At 41.7% G+C, this 13749-nt stretch overlaps 2 protein-coding genes across 9 annotated transcripts in view; both read right to left on the bottom strand.

The window, feature by feature from the left end:
• CC2D2A (coiled-coil and C2 domain containing 2A) overlaps positions 1-13749 on the bottom strand; it is a 442728-nt gene that overhangs the window by 225302 nt on the left and 203677 nt on the right. The window lies entirely within an intron of this gene.
• Positions 1-13749, bottom strand: part of C1QTNF7 (C1q and TNF related 7) — a 276424-nt gene that overhangs the window by 59003 nt on the left and 203672 nt on the right. The window contains exon 2 of one of the 7 annotated variants that reach the window (XM_049886482.1): positions 3402-3484. The exons of the other annotated variants lie outside the window; for them this stretch is intronic. The gene's annotated coding sequence lies outside the window, so the exon portion shown is untranslated. The remainder of the gene's footprint in view (positions 1-3401; positions 3485-13749) is intronic. 7 annotated transcript variants of the gene reach the window in all.

Raw genomic sequence — 13749 nt, forward strand, 5'->3', positions numbered from 1 at the left:
TTTTCTTTATGCTGAGGTGCAATCCATACTGAAGGCTGTGGTCTCTGATCTTCATTAGTAAGTGCTTTAAGTCCTCTTCACTTTCAGCAAACAAGGTTATGTCATCTGTGTAATGCAGGTTGTTAATGAGTCTTCCTCCAATCTTGATGCCCTATTCTTCTTCATGTAGTCCAGCTTCTTGGATTATTTGCTCAGCAAACAGATGGAATAGTTATGGTGAAAGGATACAACCCTGACGCACACCTTTCCTGACTTTAAACCAATCTGTATGCCCTTGTTTTGTCTGAACAACTGCCTCTTGATCTACGTAAAAGTTCCTCATGAGCACAATTAAATGTTCTGGAATTCCTGTTCTTCACAATGTAATCCATAATTTGTTATGATCCACATGGCCGAATGCCTTTGCACAGTCAATAAAACACAGGTAAACATCTTTCTGGTATTCTCTTCTGTTAGCCAGGATCCATCTGACATCAGCAATGATATCCCTGGTTCCATGTCCTCTTCTGAAACCGGCCCTGTCGATATACTGCTGCAGCCGTTTTTGAATGATCTTCAGCAAAATTTTGCTTGTGTGTGATATTAATGATATTGTTCTATAATTTCCACATTCAGTTGGATCACCTTTCTTGGGAATAGGCATAAATATGGATCTCTTCCAGTCAGTTGGCCAGGAAGCTGTCTTCCATATTTCTTGGCATAGATGAGTGAGCACCTCCAGCTCTGCATCTGTTTGCTGAAACATCTCAGTTGATAGTCCATCAATTCCTGGAGCCTTGTTTTCCGCCAATGCCTTCAGAGCAGCTTGGACTTCTTCCTTTAGGACCATTGGTTCCTGATCATATGCTACCTCTTGAAATGGTTGAACATCAACTAATTTCTTTTGGTATAATGACTCCATGTATTCCTTCCATCTTCTTTTGATGCTTCCTGCATCGTTTAATATTTTCCCCATAGAATCCTTCACTGTTGCAACTCGAGGCTTGAATTTTTTCCTCAGTTCTTTCAGTTTGAGAAACGCCGTCCGTGTTCTTCCCTTCTGGCTTTCTATCTCCAGCTCTTTGCACATGTCATTATAATACTTTGTCTTCTCGAGCTGCCCTTTGAAATCTTCTGTTCAGTTCTTTTACTTCATTTCTTCCTTTTGCTTTTGCTTTAGCTGCTTGACATTTGTAAGCAAGTTTTGGAGTCTCTTCTGACATCCATCTTGGTCTTTTCTTTTTTTCTTTTCTGTTCAATGCCCTCTTGCTTTCTTCATGTATGATGTCCTTGATGTCATTCCACAACTTGTCTGATCTTTGGTCACTAGTGTTCAATGCGTCAAATCTATTCTTGAGATGGTCTCTAAATTCAGGTGGGATATACTCAAGGTCATATTTTGGCTCTCATGGACTTGCTCTGATTTTCTTCAGTTTCAGCTTGAACTTGTATATGAGCAATTGATGGTCTGTTCCACAGTCAGCCCCTGGCCTTTTTCTGAGTGATGATGTTGAGCTTTTCCATCATTTCTTTCCACAGATGTAGTCAATTTGATTCCTGTGTGTCCTGTCTGGTGAGGTCCATGTGTATAGTCTCTGATTTTGTTGGTGAATGAAGGTATTTGCAATGAAGAAATTGTTGGTCTTGCAAAATCCTATGATTCGATCTCCAGCATTGTTTCTATCACCAAGGCCATATTTTCCAACTACCGATCTTTCTTCTTTGCTTCCAACTTTCATTTTCCAATCACCAGTAATTATCAATGCATCTTGATTGCACGTTCTATCAATTTCAGACTGCAGCAGCTGATAAAAATCTTCTATTTCTTCATCTTTGGCCTTAGTGGTTGGTGCGTGAATTTGAATAATAGTCGTATTAATTGGTTTTCCCTGTAAAAAACCCAAACCCACTGCCGTTGAGTCGATTCCGACTCATAGCGACCCTATAGGACAGAGTAGAACTGCCCCATAGAGTTTCCAAGGAGCGCCTGGTGGACTTGAACTGCCAACCTCTTGATTAGCAGCTGTAACACTTAACCACTACGCCACCAGGTTTCTGGTCTTCCTTGTAGGTGTATGGACATTATCCTATCAATGACAACATTCTACTTCGGGATAGATCTTAGAATGTTCTTTTTGATGATGAATGCAATGCCATCCCTCTTTGTCATTCCAGCATAGTAGACCATATGACTGTCTGATTTAAAATGGCTGGTGTGATTGTCTGATTAAAAATGGCCAATACCAGTCCATTTCAGCTCACTAATGCCTAGGATATCGATGTTTATGCATTCCATTTCATTTTGATGACTTCCAATGTTCCTAGATTCATGCTTAGTACATTCCAAGTTCTGATTTTAATGGATATTTGCAGCTGTTTCTTCTTATTTTGAGTTGTGCCATATCAGCAAATGAAAGTCCCAAAAGCTTGGCTCCATCCACATCATTAAGGTCAACTGTATTTTGAGGCGGCAGCTTTTCCCCAGTTGTATTTTGAGCACCTTCCAACCTGAGGGGCTCATCTTCTGGTACTGTATCCGACACCATTCTGCCGCTATTCATAAGGTTTTCACTGGCCAATTTTTTTAGAAGTAAATCGCCAGGACCTTCTTCCTTGTCTGTCTTAGTCTGGAAGCTCCTCTGAAACCTGTCTACCAAAGGTGATCCTGCTGGTATTTGAAATACTGGTACATAGCTTCCAGCATCACAAAAACACACAAGCCACCACAGTATTACAAACAGACAGGCAATATCATTAATATCGCATGCAAGTAAAATTTTGCTGAAGATAATTCAAAAACTATTGCAGCAGTACATCAACAAGGAACTATTAGATATTCAAGCCAGATTCAGAAGAGGATGTGGAACGAAGGATATCATTGCTGATGTCAGATGGATCCTGGCTGAAAGCAGAGAATACCAGAAAGATGTTTACCTATGCTTTATTGACTATGCAAGGGCATTCAACTGTGTGAATCATAACAAATTAAGGATAATATTGCAAAGAATGGGAATTCTGGAACCCTTAATTGTGCTCAAGCAGAACCTGTACATAGATCAAGAGGTAGAAGTTTGAATGGAACAAGGGGATAAGTAGGTTTTAAAAATCAGGAGAGATGTGCATTGGGGTTGTATCCTTTCACCATACTTATTCAAAGTGTATGCTGAGCAAATAATCCGAGAAGCTGGACTATTTGAAGAACAGGGCATAAGAATTAGAGGAAGACTCGTTAACTCATGACACAACCTTGCTTGATGAAAGCGAAGAGGACTTGAAGCACTTACTGATGAAGATCAAAGACTACAGCCTTCAGTATGAATTATAACTCAACATAATGAAAGCAAAAATCCTCATAAATGGACCAGTAAACAACATCATAATAAACAGAGAAAATATTTAAGTTGTCAAGGATTTGATTTTACCTGTATCCACAATCAATGCCCATGGAAACAGCAGTTAAGAAACAAAATGACGTGTTGCTTTGGGCAATTCTGCTGCAAAAGACCTGTTTAAAATGTTAAAAAACAAAGATGTCACTTTAAAGACTAAGGCGATTGGTGAGTAGCATCTAGGCTCTCAAAAGCCTGTAAACAACCATCTAGATTACTTCACTGATCTCACCCCTTTGGGAGCAAGGAAGAATGAAGAAAACTAAAGATACTAGGGAAAGATTAGTCCAAAGGACTAATGGACCACATCTACCACGGAATCTACCAGACTGAGTCCAGTACAACTAGATGGTGCCCAGCTGCCACCCCTGACTGCTCTGACAGGGATTATAACATAGGGTCCTGGACAGAGCTGGAGAAAAATGTAGAATAAAATTCTAATTCAAAAAGAAAAACCAGACTTGCTGGCCTGACAAAGACTGGAGAAATCCCGAGAGTATGGCCCCCAGCCACCCTTTCAGCTCAGTAATGAAGTCACTCCTGAGGCTCACCCTTCAGCCAAAGATTGGACAGGCCCATAAAACAAAACAAAAGGGGCATACCAGTCCAAGGGCAAGGACTAGAAGGCAAGAAGGAACAGGAAAGCTGGTAATAGGGAATCCAGGGTTGAGAAAGGAGGGTGCTGACATGCCGTGGGGTTGTTAACCAATGTCATATAACAATATGTGTACTGTTTAATGAGAAACTAGTTTGTTTTATAAACCTTCATCTAAAGTACTACTAAAAAAAAAAAAAAAAGACTACAGTGAGCCTGACCCAAGCCAGGGCATTTTCAATTGCTTTGTATAAATGCGAAAGCTGGACGATGAATAAGGAAGACCAAAGAAGAATTGATGCCTTTGAATTATCGTGTTGGTGGAGAATATAGGGTATACTACGGCCTGTCAGAGGAATGAACAAATCTGTCTTGGAAGAAGTATATCCAGAACACTTCTTAGACACGATGGCAAGAGTTTGTCTCACGTACTTTGGACATGTTATTGGGAGGGACCAGTCCCTGGGGAAGGACATCATGCTTGGCAAAGTACAGGGTCATCAAATCATCAAGATGGTTTGACACAGTGGCTGAAACAATGGGCTGAAGCATAACAACAATGGGAGGATGGCACAGGACCTAGCAGCGTTTCGTTCTGTTGTGCACAGGGTTGCTTTGGATCAGAACTGACTCAAGAGCACCTAATGACGACAACATGGTCTATTTTTAACTTTTTGAGGAACCCCCATACTGTTTTCCCCAATGGCAATACCATTTTGCATTCCCACCAGAAATGGATAAGGGTTCCAATTTCCCCACATCCTCACGAACATTTGTTATTATTATTTTTTTTTAATCTTAGCCATCCTAAACACAAACAAACCCATTGCTGTTGAGTCTATTCCAACTCATAGAGACCCTATAAGGCAGAATAGAACTTCCCCATAGGGTTTCCAAGGCTGCAATCTTTATGGAAGCTGACTGCCACATCTTTCTCTCACAGATCAGTTGACGGGTTTGTAGTGCCAACTTTTCAGTTAGCAGCTGAGCACTTTAACCACTGTGACAGCAAGGCTTCTTTAGGGTTGCTATGAGTTGGAATTGACTCGACAGCAATGGGTATAGTGGGAGTGAAATGGCATCTCATTGTGGTTTTAATTTGGATCTCTCTGATGTCTAATGACGTTGAGCATCTTTTCATGTATTTGGTAGACATTTGAATGTCCTCTTTAATGAAATGTCTATTCAAGGAAACATTTTTAAAGAGTGGCCCATACTTCAACACCCCGGAGGCTAGGCCTCTGGTTCCCCTGAGCCCTGGCCACACTGGGGATGACTTTCTGTTCCAACACAAAACTGCCTCTGGTGTCCTGCCAGAGCTATCCACACCACCGGGACAATGACAGAATTACTTTTACCCAAGCAATGTGCCTCTGTGCCTCCATCCAATTTCACCAATGTAGATTGGACATCTATTATGTGCCAGGCAAAGTTCTAGTTCTTTGAAATTACAAATGAGTAGGGCTAAGACCCTGGTTGGGGTGGTGTAGGGAATTTAGGGCATTTGTGCAAAATGACTTCAGTGATGCCACCCAACTCAGATGTGGTATGATTGCCAATACCATGTGGAATAAGCTTTGATATTCTCTCTCAAAAAAACAAAAAAACACCTCTGTGATCAAGCCTCAGTGGGAGGTTAGCTTAGCTGACCTTTGAAGTCACTTCCAAATCTGAGTTTCCCAGGCTCTGTCTGTATTCCCCGGGACAAAAGGTGCCTGATTGTTGAGGAACTTACATTCCGCTGGCTTTTGTTTTCATACGGGGATGGGGCAGTGTAAATTCATACAGGCCTTTTGGAAAGCACTTTGGCAACATGAAATAAGAAAGACAGAAAACATCCCAACCTTTTGACCCAGTAATTCCATTTCTGGGAATCTATCCTAAGAAAATAATCCCAAATAGGGATAAAGGCTTAGGCACAAAAGCTTTCTATGTAATCTCACTTATAAGAGAAAAAAAAAGGAAACTACTTAATTGTCCAATAATGGGAGGGGGAGAAGATTAAATAAACTATGGTAAAACTAGTTGATGAATATTGTTTGGCCATTAATGGTTCCAAAGAATAACAGGGGAGAAATGTTTATGATATAATATTAAAGAAGAAGAAAATGGCAACAGTCCCATTGCCATGTAGTCTAATTCCAACTCATCATGACCCATAGGATGGAGGTGAACTGCCCCATAGAGTTTCCAAGGCTGTAAATCTTTTCAGAAGCAGACTGCCACATCTTTCTCCCATGGAGCAGCTGGCTGTTAGCAGCTGAGAGCTTAACCACTGCACCACCAGGGCCCCTTGGCAACAGTATATAGGTAATATTACAAGTCTATGAACAAAATATCTATGCACTTACACACACAAAGCAAAAACAACAACAAAAAGAAGTAAACTAAAATGTTAATGGTGGTTGTCTGGGAGATAGAACTATGAATGTTTTTATTGTTGTTTTTACTTTTGCTTTTCTACTTTTTCCTATTTTATGAATTGTCTTTAATGAGTATGCATTTAAAATAAAATACAAATAATTCTGTATGACAATCTTAATAGGCATGTCCAAAAAACCCAAACCAGACCCATTGCTGTCAAGTCGATTCTGACTCATAGTGACCCTATAGGAAAGAGTAGAACTGAACTGCCCCATAGAGTTTCCAAGGAGTGCCTGGTGGATTCAAACTGTAAAGAGCCATAGCTACTGACCACTATGCCATCAAGGTTTCCAAATAGGCATGTAGAACATAGGAAACAAATGTTGAGGCAAAAAGCAACATTTATATTTAGATCAAAAAAAATTTTAAACTATGAATAGGAAAAAATATTAGAAGGAAATCATCCCCTGACCCTGTCTCCAGCTGAACAAAATAACAACAAAACCTGTTGCTGGTTATATTAGAATCATGGGACTGTGGGTGGTTGGGTGGTTTTTCTTACCAGCCCTTGTTCAAGGGTATTATCTCTCATAACCCATGTGTTGTTACCTTCCTTCAATCTCTTCTGCACACAGCAGTCCGAGAGATGTTTTTAAAATGCAGGTCTGGTCCCCTCACTCTCATGCTTACTCTCCACTGGTTTCTTATTGTCCTTAAGACATAGACCAAGATCTTCAACAGGCTTTCAAAGCCCCCACCATCATCTGCTGCTACAAAAGGTTTTTTTAAATTTTAAAAAGTAAAGCTGTCGCTTTGAAGGCAAAGGTGCGCCTGACCCAAGCCATGGTCTTTTCAATCACTTTCCATGTGTGAGAAAGCTGGTCAAGGAATAAGGAAGGCAAAAGAAGAATTGATGTGTTCAAATTGTGATGTTGGCGAAGAATACTGGGCTGCCAGAGGAATGAGCAAATCAGTCTTAGAAGAAATACAGCCATAACACTCCTTAGAAGCGAGGATGTCGAGACTTCAGCTCACTTACTTAGAACACATCACCAGGAAAGACCAAACTTTAGAAAAGGACGTCATGCTTGTAGAGGGTCATCAAAAACAAGGAAAACCCTCAATGAGATGGATTGACACAATAGCCAAAACAATGGATACCAAAGATCATGAAGACGGTGCAGGACCAGGCAGTGTTCTGTTCTGTTATACGTGGGATCACCATGAGTTGGTGCCGCCTTGACAGCATCACTCCTGGCCCTTGGCCTCCATCCTCTGTTCTGGACATTCCACTCTCACGCTCGTACCCCAGCCACACCAGCTTACCCTCACTTTCTGCAGAGTGACCGGTTCTCTCTCAGTGTTAGGCTTTTACTCACACCATTTGCTATGCCTGGAAAGCTTATTGGACCACACCTTGCCACCTATATTCCTGGACACCTGCTAGCTATCCTTTAGGTCTCAAGAAATTGCTTAAAAGTCATTTTCTCTGGGACACTTTCCCTGATCATGTAGACAAGATTACAATGAAAGCACAAGTCTAGAGCCCCAAAGGAGTGCCTCCCAAGCCATGCATTTCCTAGCCCCAGGAAGAGGGTAAAGTCTAAACACTATTAAAAAGATGAGAATGACTCTGACTTAGAGCTACCTCTTCCCGCATCCACAAAAACCAAAATTTCTTAAGTGGCACAAATGTGTCAGCCAATGAGACATGAGACTCAAACCTCACAGCCATCTTACTTTTCTTACTGGTCATTTTAAAATTTTCAAGTTGTGCAAGAGAAAACTAAGGTTCAGAGTGGTAATACGAATCGCCCAAGGTCACTTGGCTGGGCAATGATGGCTCCGGCCTTCAAGGCCAGTGGTCTTACTTCACCAGCCATCACAGAGACAGGTCAGTGGGAAGAGAGAAGGTGTGGAGAGCCCTGCTAAGTTAGGCTTTATGGTAACATTCCATTGCTTTCATCCTTTTTGCCAAAACAGCTATGTTCTGCTTTCCTCCCCAACCCACTGCGTCATTGTTGAATTCCCAGCCCTCTCTCCACTGTGATGGAGTTTGGTGAGGACATCGTTTGGGCTGGAAGGGGATGTATATGCAAGAGGTACCACCAGCTGCTAAATCTTTCCCTTTTGTTTGGCCTATTGTAGCTCTTGGCCCTGAACTTGGCTCACATCCACAGGCCTGCTCCCCAGAAGGCCTCACAGATTTCGGGAAGGAGCAAAGCCAAGAACACACGTCCTCCATTATCTAGACCAACTTTTAAAAACGCCAAAAGGTTAGAAGAGACATGACATGTTGGAAAAGAAGTGAGTTTAGGGGTTTTCCTGCTAGGCGCTCATTAAACGTAAGCGATTATTATTGTTATTAAAGTCCCTGGTTGCTGCAAATGGTTAATTTCCTTGGCTGCTAACCGAAAGACTGGAGGTTTGAGTCCACCCAGAAGTGCCTTGAAAGAAAGGCTTGGCAATCTACTTCTTAAAAATCGGCTATTGAAAATCCTATGGAGCATAGTGCTATCCTGACACATATGAGGTCTCCATGAGTCAGGGTCTGCTCGACAGCAACTGGAATAATTATCATCACTATTTTTTTTAGGATTCTTTTTTTTGTGTGTATGTGGTTTAGATGAAAGTTTACAGAGCAAAGTGGTTTCTCATTAAATAATTAATACACATACTGTTTTGTGACATTGGTTGCCAGCCCTGCGATGTGTCAACAGTCTCCCCTCCTCAACCTCAGCTTCCCCATTTCCATTCATCCAGGTTTTCTACTCCTTCCTGCCTTCTTGTTTTTGCTTTTGGGCTGGTGTGCCCATTTAGTCTCATATACATAGCTGAAGTACATGTGTTATTGTTTATTTTGTAGGCTTGTCTAATCTTTGGCTGAAGGGTGAACATGAGGAGTGACTTCAGTACTGAGTTAAAAGGGTGTTTGGGGGCCATGCTCTTGGGGTTATTATCATATTTTTATGTCTAAATAACATGGCACATACATTCTCCAAAATTCTGAGTTTTGCATCATTGAATGGTGACATTATGTGCAGGTCTCTGGTTTCCCAACAACCAACGATGGGCTTCTGGGTGGTTCACAGGTACAAACAAGCTGCGCATACCACGCAGGACCGAGAACATCATTCATCAATTCACCAAAGAACAGCAGCTGAAGCTGCAGTAGTAAGAGCTGCAGCAACCATGACAACCCTAGTAATACCATCTAATATCTACTGAGAGTGCCTGGGCAGCTCCAACAATTAAGCACTAGACTTTTAACGAAAAGACTGGCAGTTCAAACCCAGGAAGAGGTGCCTCAGAATAAAGGTCTGGCAATCTGCTTCCAAAAGGTCACAGCCTTGAAAATCCTATGGAGCACAGTTCTACTCTATACACATGGGGTCGCTATGAGTCAGAATCAACTTGACAGCAACCAACAGCAATAATATTTACTAAGCACCCGTTATGAGCTGGATCCTGGTGGCAGAGTGGTTAAGAGCTACAGCTACTAACCAAAAGGTCAGCAGTTCCAATCCACCAGGTGCTCCTTGGAAATCCTATGGGGCAGTTCTACTCTGTCCTATAGGGTTGCTATGAGTCGGAATCCATTTGACAGCAACGGGTTTGGTTTGTTGATTTTGTTATGAGCTGGGCAATACATGGCTCATTTTCTATGTATTATTTTGAGTAATTTTTACAACAATCCTATGATAGAAGCATTATCACTGTCTTCATTTTAAACTAAAGGTTTGGTTTGAGGGAGTCACACAAATCTGGATTTGAATGTCAAATCCATCACCTAACAGCTGCCTGACCTTGGGCAAATTCTCAAATTTTGTAACCTCAGTTTCCACATCTATAATAATATAATAATACCTAATGAATAATATCCCCCAAGTGTCTGTCAGTTTGTTGTATTGTGGGGGCTTGCGTGTTGCTGCGATGCTGGAAGCTATGCCACCGGTGTTCAGATGCCAGTAGGGTCACCCATGGAGGACAGGTTTCAGCTGAGCTTCCAAACTAAGACAGACTAGGAAGAAGACCCAGCAATCTACTTCTGAAAAGCATTAGCCAGTGAAAACCTTATGAATAGCAGAGGAACATTGTCTGATATTGTGCTGGGAGATGAGCCCCCCAGGTTGGAAGGCACTCAAAAGATGACTGGGGAAGAACTGCCTCTTCAAAGTAGAGTCGACCTTAATGACGTGGATGGAGGAAAGCTTTCGGGACCTTCATTTGCTGATGTGGCATGACTCAGAATGAGAAGAAACAGCTGCAAACATCCATTAATAACTGGAACCTGGAATGTACGATGTATGAATCTAGGAAAATTGGAAATCATCAAAAATGAAACGGAACACATAAATATTGATATCCTAGCCATTAGTCAGCTGAAATGGACTGGTATTGCCATTTTGAATTGGACAATCATTTAGTCTACTATGCTGGGAATGACAAATTGAAGAGGAATGGTGTTGCGTTCATTGTCAAAAAGAACATTTCAAGATCTATCCTGAAGTTCAATACTGTCAGTGATAGGATAATATCCATACGCCTACAAGGAAGACTAGTTAATATGGCTATTATTCAAATTTCACACAAAACACTCAGGCCAAAGATGAAGAAATAGACGATTTTTATCAGCTGCTGCAGCCTGAAATTGATTAAACATGCAATCAAGATGCACTGGTAATTACTGGCGATTGGAACGCAAAAGTTGGAAATAAAGGAAAAGTATCGGTAGTTGGAAATTATGGCCTTGGTGATAGAAATAATGCCGGAGATCAAACGATAGAATTTTGCAAGACGAATAATTTCTTTATTGCAAATACCTTCTTTCACCAACATAAATGGTGACTGTACACACGGACCTTGCCAGATGGAACACATAGGAATCAAATTGACTACATCTGTGGAAAGAGACGATGGAAAAGCCCAATATCATCCGTCAGAACAAGGCCAGGGGCCAACTGTGGAACAGACCATCAATTGCTCATATGCAAGTTCAAGCTGAAACTGAAAAAAATCAGAGCAAGTTCACGAGAGCCAAGATATGACCTTGAGTATATCGCACCTGAATTTAGAGACCATCTCAAGAATAGATTTGACGCACTGAACACTAGTGACCGAAGATCAGACGAGTTGTGGAATGACATCAAGGACATCATCCATGAAGACAGCAAGAGGTCACTGTTGAAAAGCAAAGATGTTACCTTGAAGACTAAGGTGAGCCTGACCTAAGCCGTGGTGTTTTCAATTGCCTCATATGCACGCAAAAGCTGGACAAGGACAAAACAAGACCAAAGAAGAATTGATGCTTTTGAACTGTGGTGTTGGTGAAGAGTATTGAATATACCGTGGACTGCCAAAAGAACAAACAAATCTGTCTTGGAAGAAGTACAGCCAGAATGCTCCTTAGAAGCAAAGACAATGTCTCACATACTTTGGACATGTTATCAGGAGGGATCAGTCCCTGAAGAAGGACATCATGCTTGATAGAGGAGAGGGTCAGCTTAAAAGAGAAAGACCCTTAGCGAGATGAATTAACACAGTGGCTGCAACAATGGGCTCAAGCACAGCCACGATTGTGAAGATGGTGCAGAATTGGGTGCTGTTTCATTCTGTTGTACATAGAGTCACTATGAATCAAAATCGACTCGATGATACCTAACAACGACAAAAACCCTAAGGAGTGGTGGATCCCAAGAGAACCAGCCCATCAACAAGCATCTGTTGATTTTTTCCATGCACACTCACTTGGTTCCTGCTGTATTGTGCCAGGGTTTTTAATTCAGTGAGGATCCAAGCATGGACCCTACTCTTCTGAGGCCCAAGTCAGGTGGGAAGTTGAGCCTCAAGGGTAGCTGGGTAATCAGGTGCATACTTTTGCACCAGCAGACCTGGATTTAAGACATGGCCTCAGTACTTCATTGCTATATGAGCATGCATGGTGAAGGTAATTGACCTCTTTATGCTTTGGTTTCCTCATCTATAAAATAAAGATTAAAAACAATAACTACCTCATACAAGGTTGCTCAGAGTCCCTGGGTATTGCAAATGGTTAAAGCATTTGGCTGCTTAACCAAAAGGTTGGTGGTTCAAGTCCACCTAGAGGTGCCTCAGAAGAAAACCCTGGTGATCTACTTCCAAAAAAAATCAGCTTTTGAAAACCCTGTGGAGCACAGTCCTCCTCTGACACCCCTGGAGTTGCCATGAGTCAGAGGACTCCACGGGAACTGGTCAGCTTTCCCTCTCAGCCTATGGCGAGTGGATGCGACACAGGAGAGGCTGGGTAGGTCTGGGAGGAATGAATAAACTGCCTGGAGTTATCCCAGTTGGCTCTCAGCTAGGCCTAAAGAAGAGGTAGGTTCTAGACAGCCTGAGGGAAAGGAAGGCCAGACCATAGCAAATGGCCAGGATCAAGCTCACAGGCAGGGCTGGGTCAGTGAACAACCCTGAGAGAAGGGACAGGAGGGCTTGACACCTTGGATGAGCAAGAGCTAGAAATGGATACTGTCTCCCTGGTAACGTAACTCTGCCCTGTTCATGTGACTCCTGAGCCACATGATAAAGCAAGGAGCCCTGAAAAAAAATTTTTTTTTTAATTTATTTTTGTTGTTGTTGAGAATATACATAGCAGAACATAGACCATTCAACAATTTCTGCATGTACAATTCAATGACATTGATCACATTCTTCAAAGTGTGCAACCATCTTCCTTTTCTAAGTTGTTTCTCCCCCACTAATATAAACTCACTGCCCCTTAAGTTTGCTATCTAATCTTTTCAGTTGCTATTGGCAAATTGGTTTTTTTTTTTTTATTGGCAAATTGATCCCATACAGATAGTTCTTAAGAGTTCACTGCTTAAGGCAGACATTTTTTAGTGGTTAAGCTAAGCTACTGTTTGACTTTGAGAAGACTTCAGGGAATATTTTTGGTTTAAGTTTTAGGGTTCAAAGATTATGTCAAGGCAATAGTTGCAGGGGTTCATCCAGCCTCTCTGGCTCCAGGAAGTCTGGATTCTGTGAGAATTTCAAATTCTGGTCTACATTTTCGCCCTTTTGATCAGGATTCTTCTATGGAATCTTTGATCAAAACATTCAGTAATGGTAGCCAGACATTGTCTAGTTCTTCTGGTCTTTTGCAAAGGAGGCAGTTGTTCATGGAAGCAATTAGTCTCACATTCTATTTCCTCCTCTTATTCCTGACTCTCCTTCTTCCTCTGTTGCCCCAGGCAAGCGGAGACCAATTGTTGTGCCTTGGATGGCCACTTGCAAGCTATTAAGACCCAGGAACTAATGAACTAGGCTGAAGAACAGAAGCACTAAACACAGTATTAGGCCAATTAACTGGGATATTCCATAAGACCAAGACCCAAACCTCCAAACCAAGGAACCAAATCCCATGAAGTGTTTGGCTATATATAAGCA

Source organism: Elephas maximus, chromosome 5 (genome assembly GCF_024166365.1).
Source record: "Elephas maximus indicus isolate mEleMax1 chromosome 5, mEleMax1 primary haplotype, whole genome shotgun sequence".
Lineage (NCBI taxonomy): Eukaryota > Metazoa > Chordata > Mammalia > Proboscidea > Elephantidae > Elephas > Elephas maximus.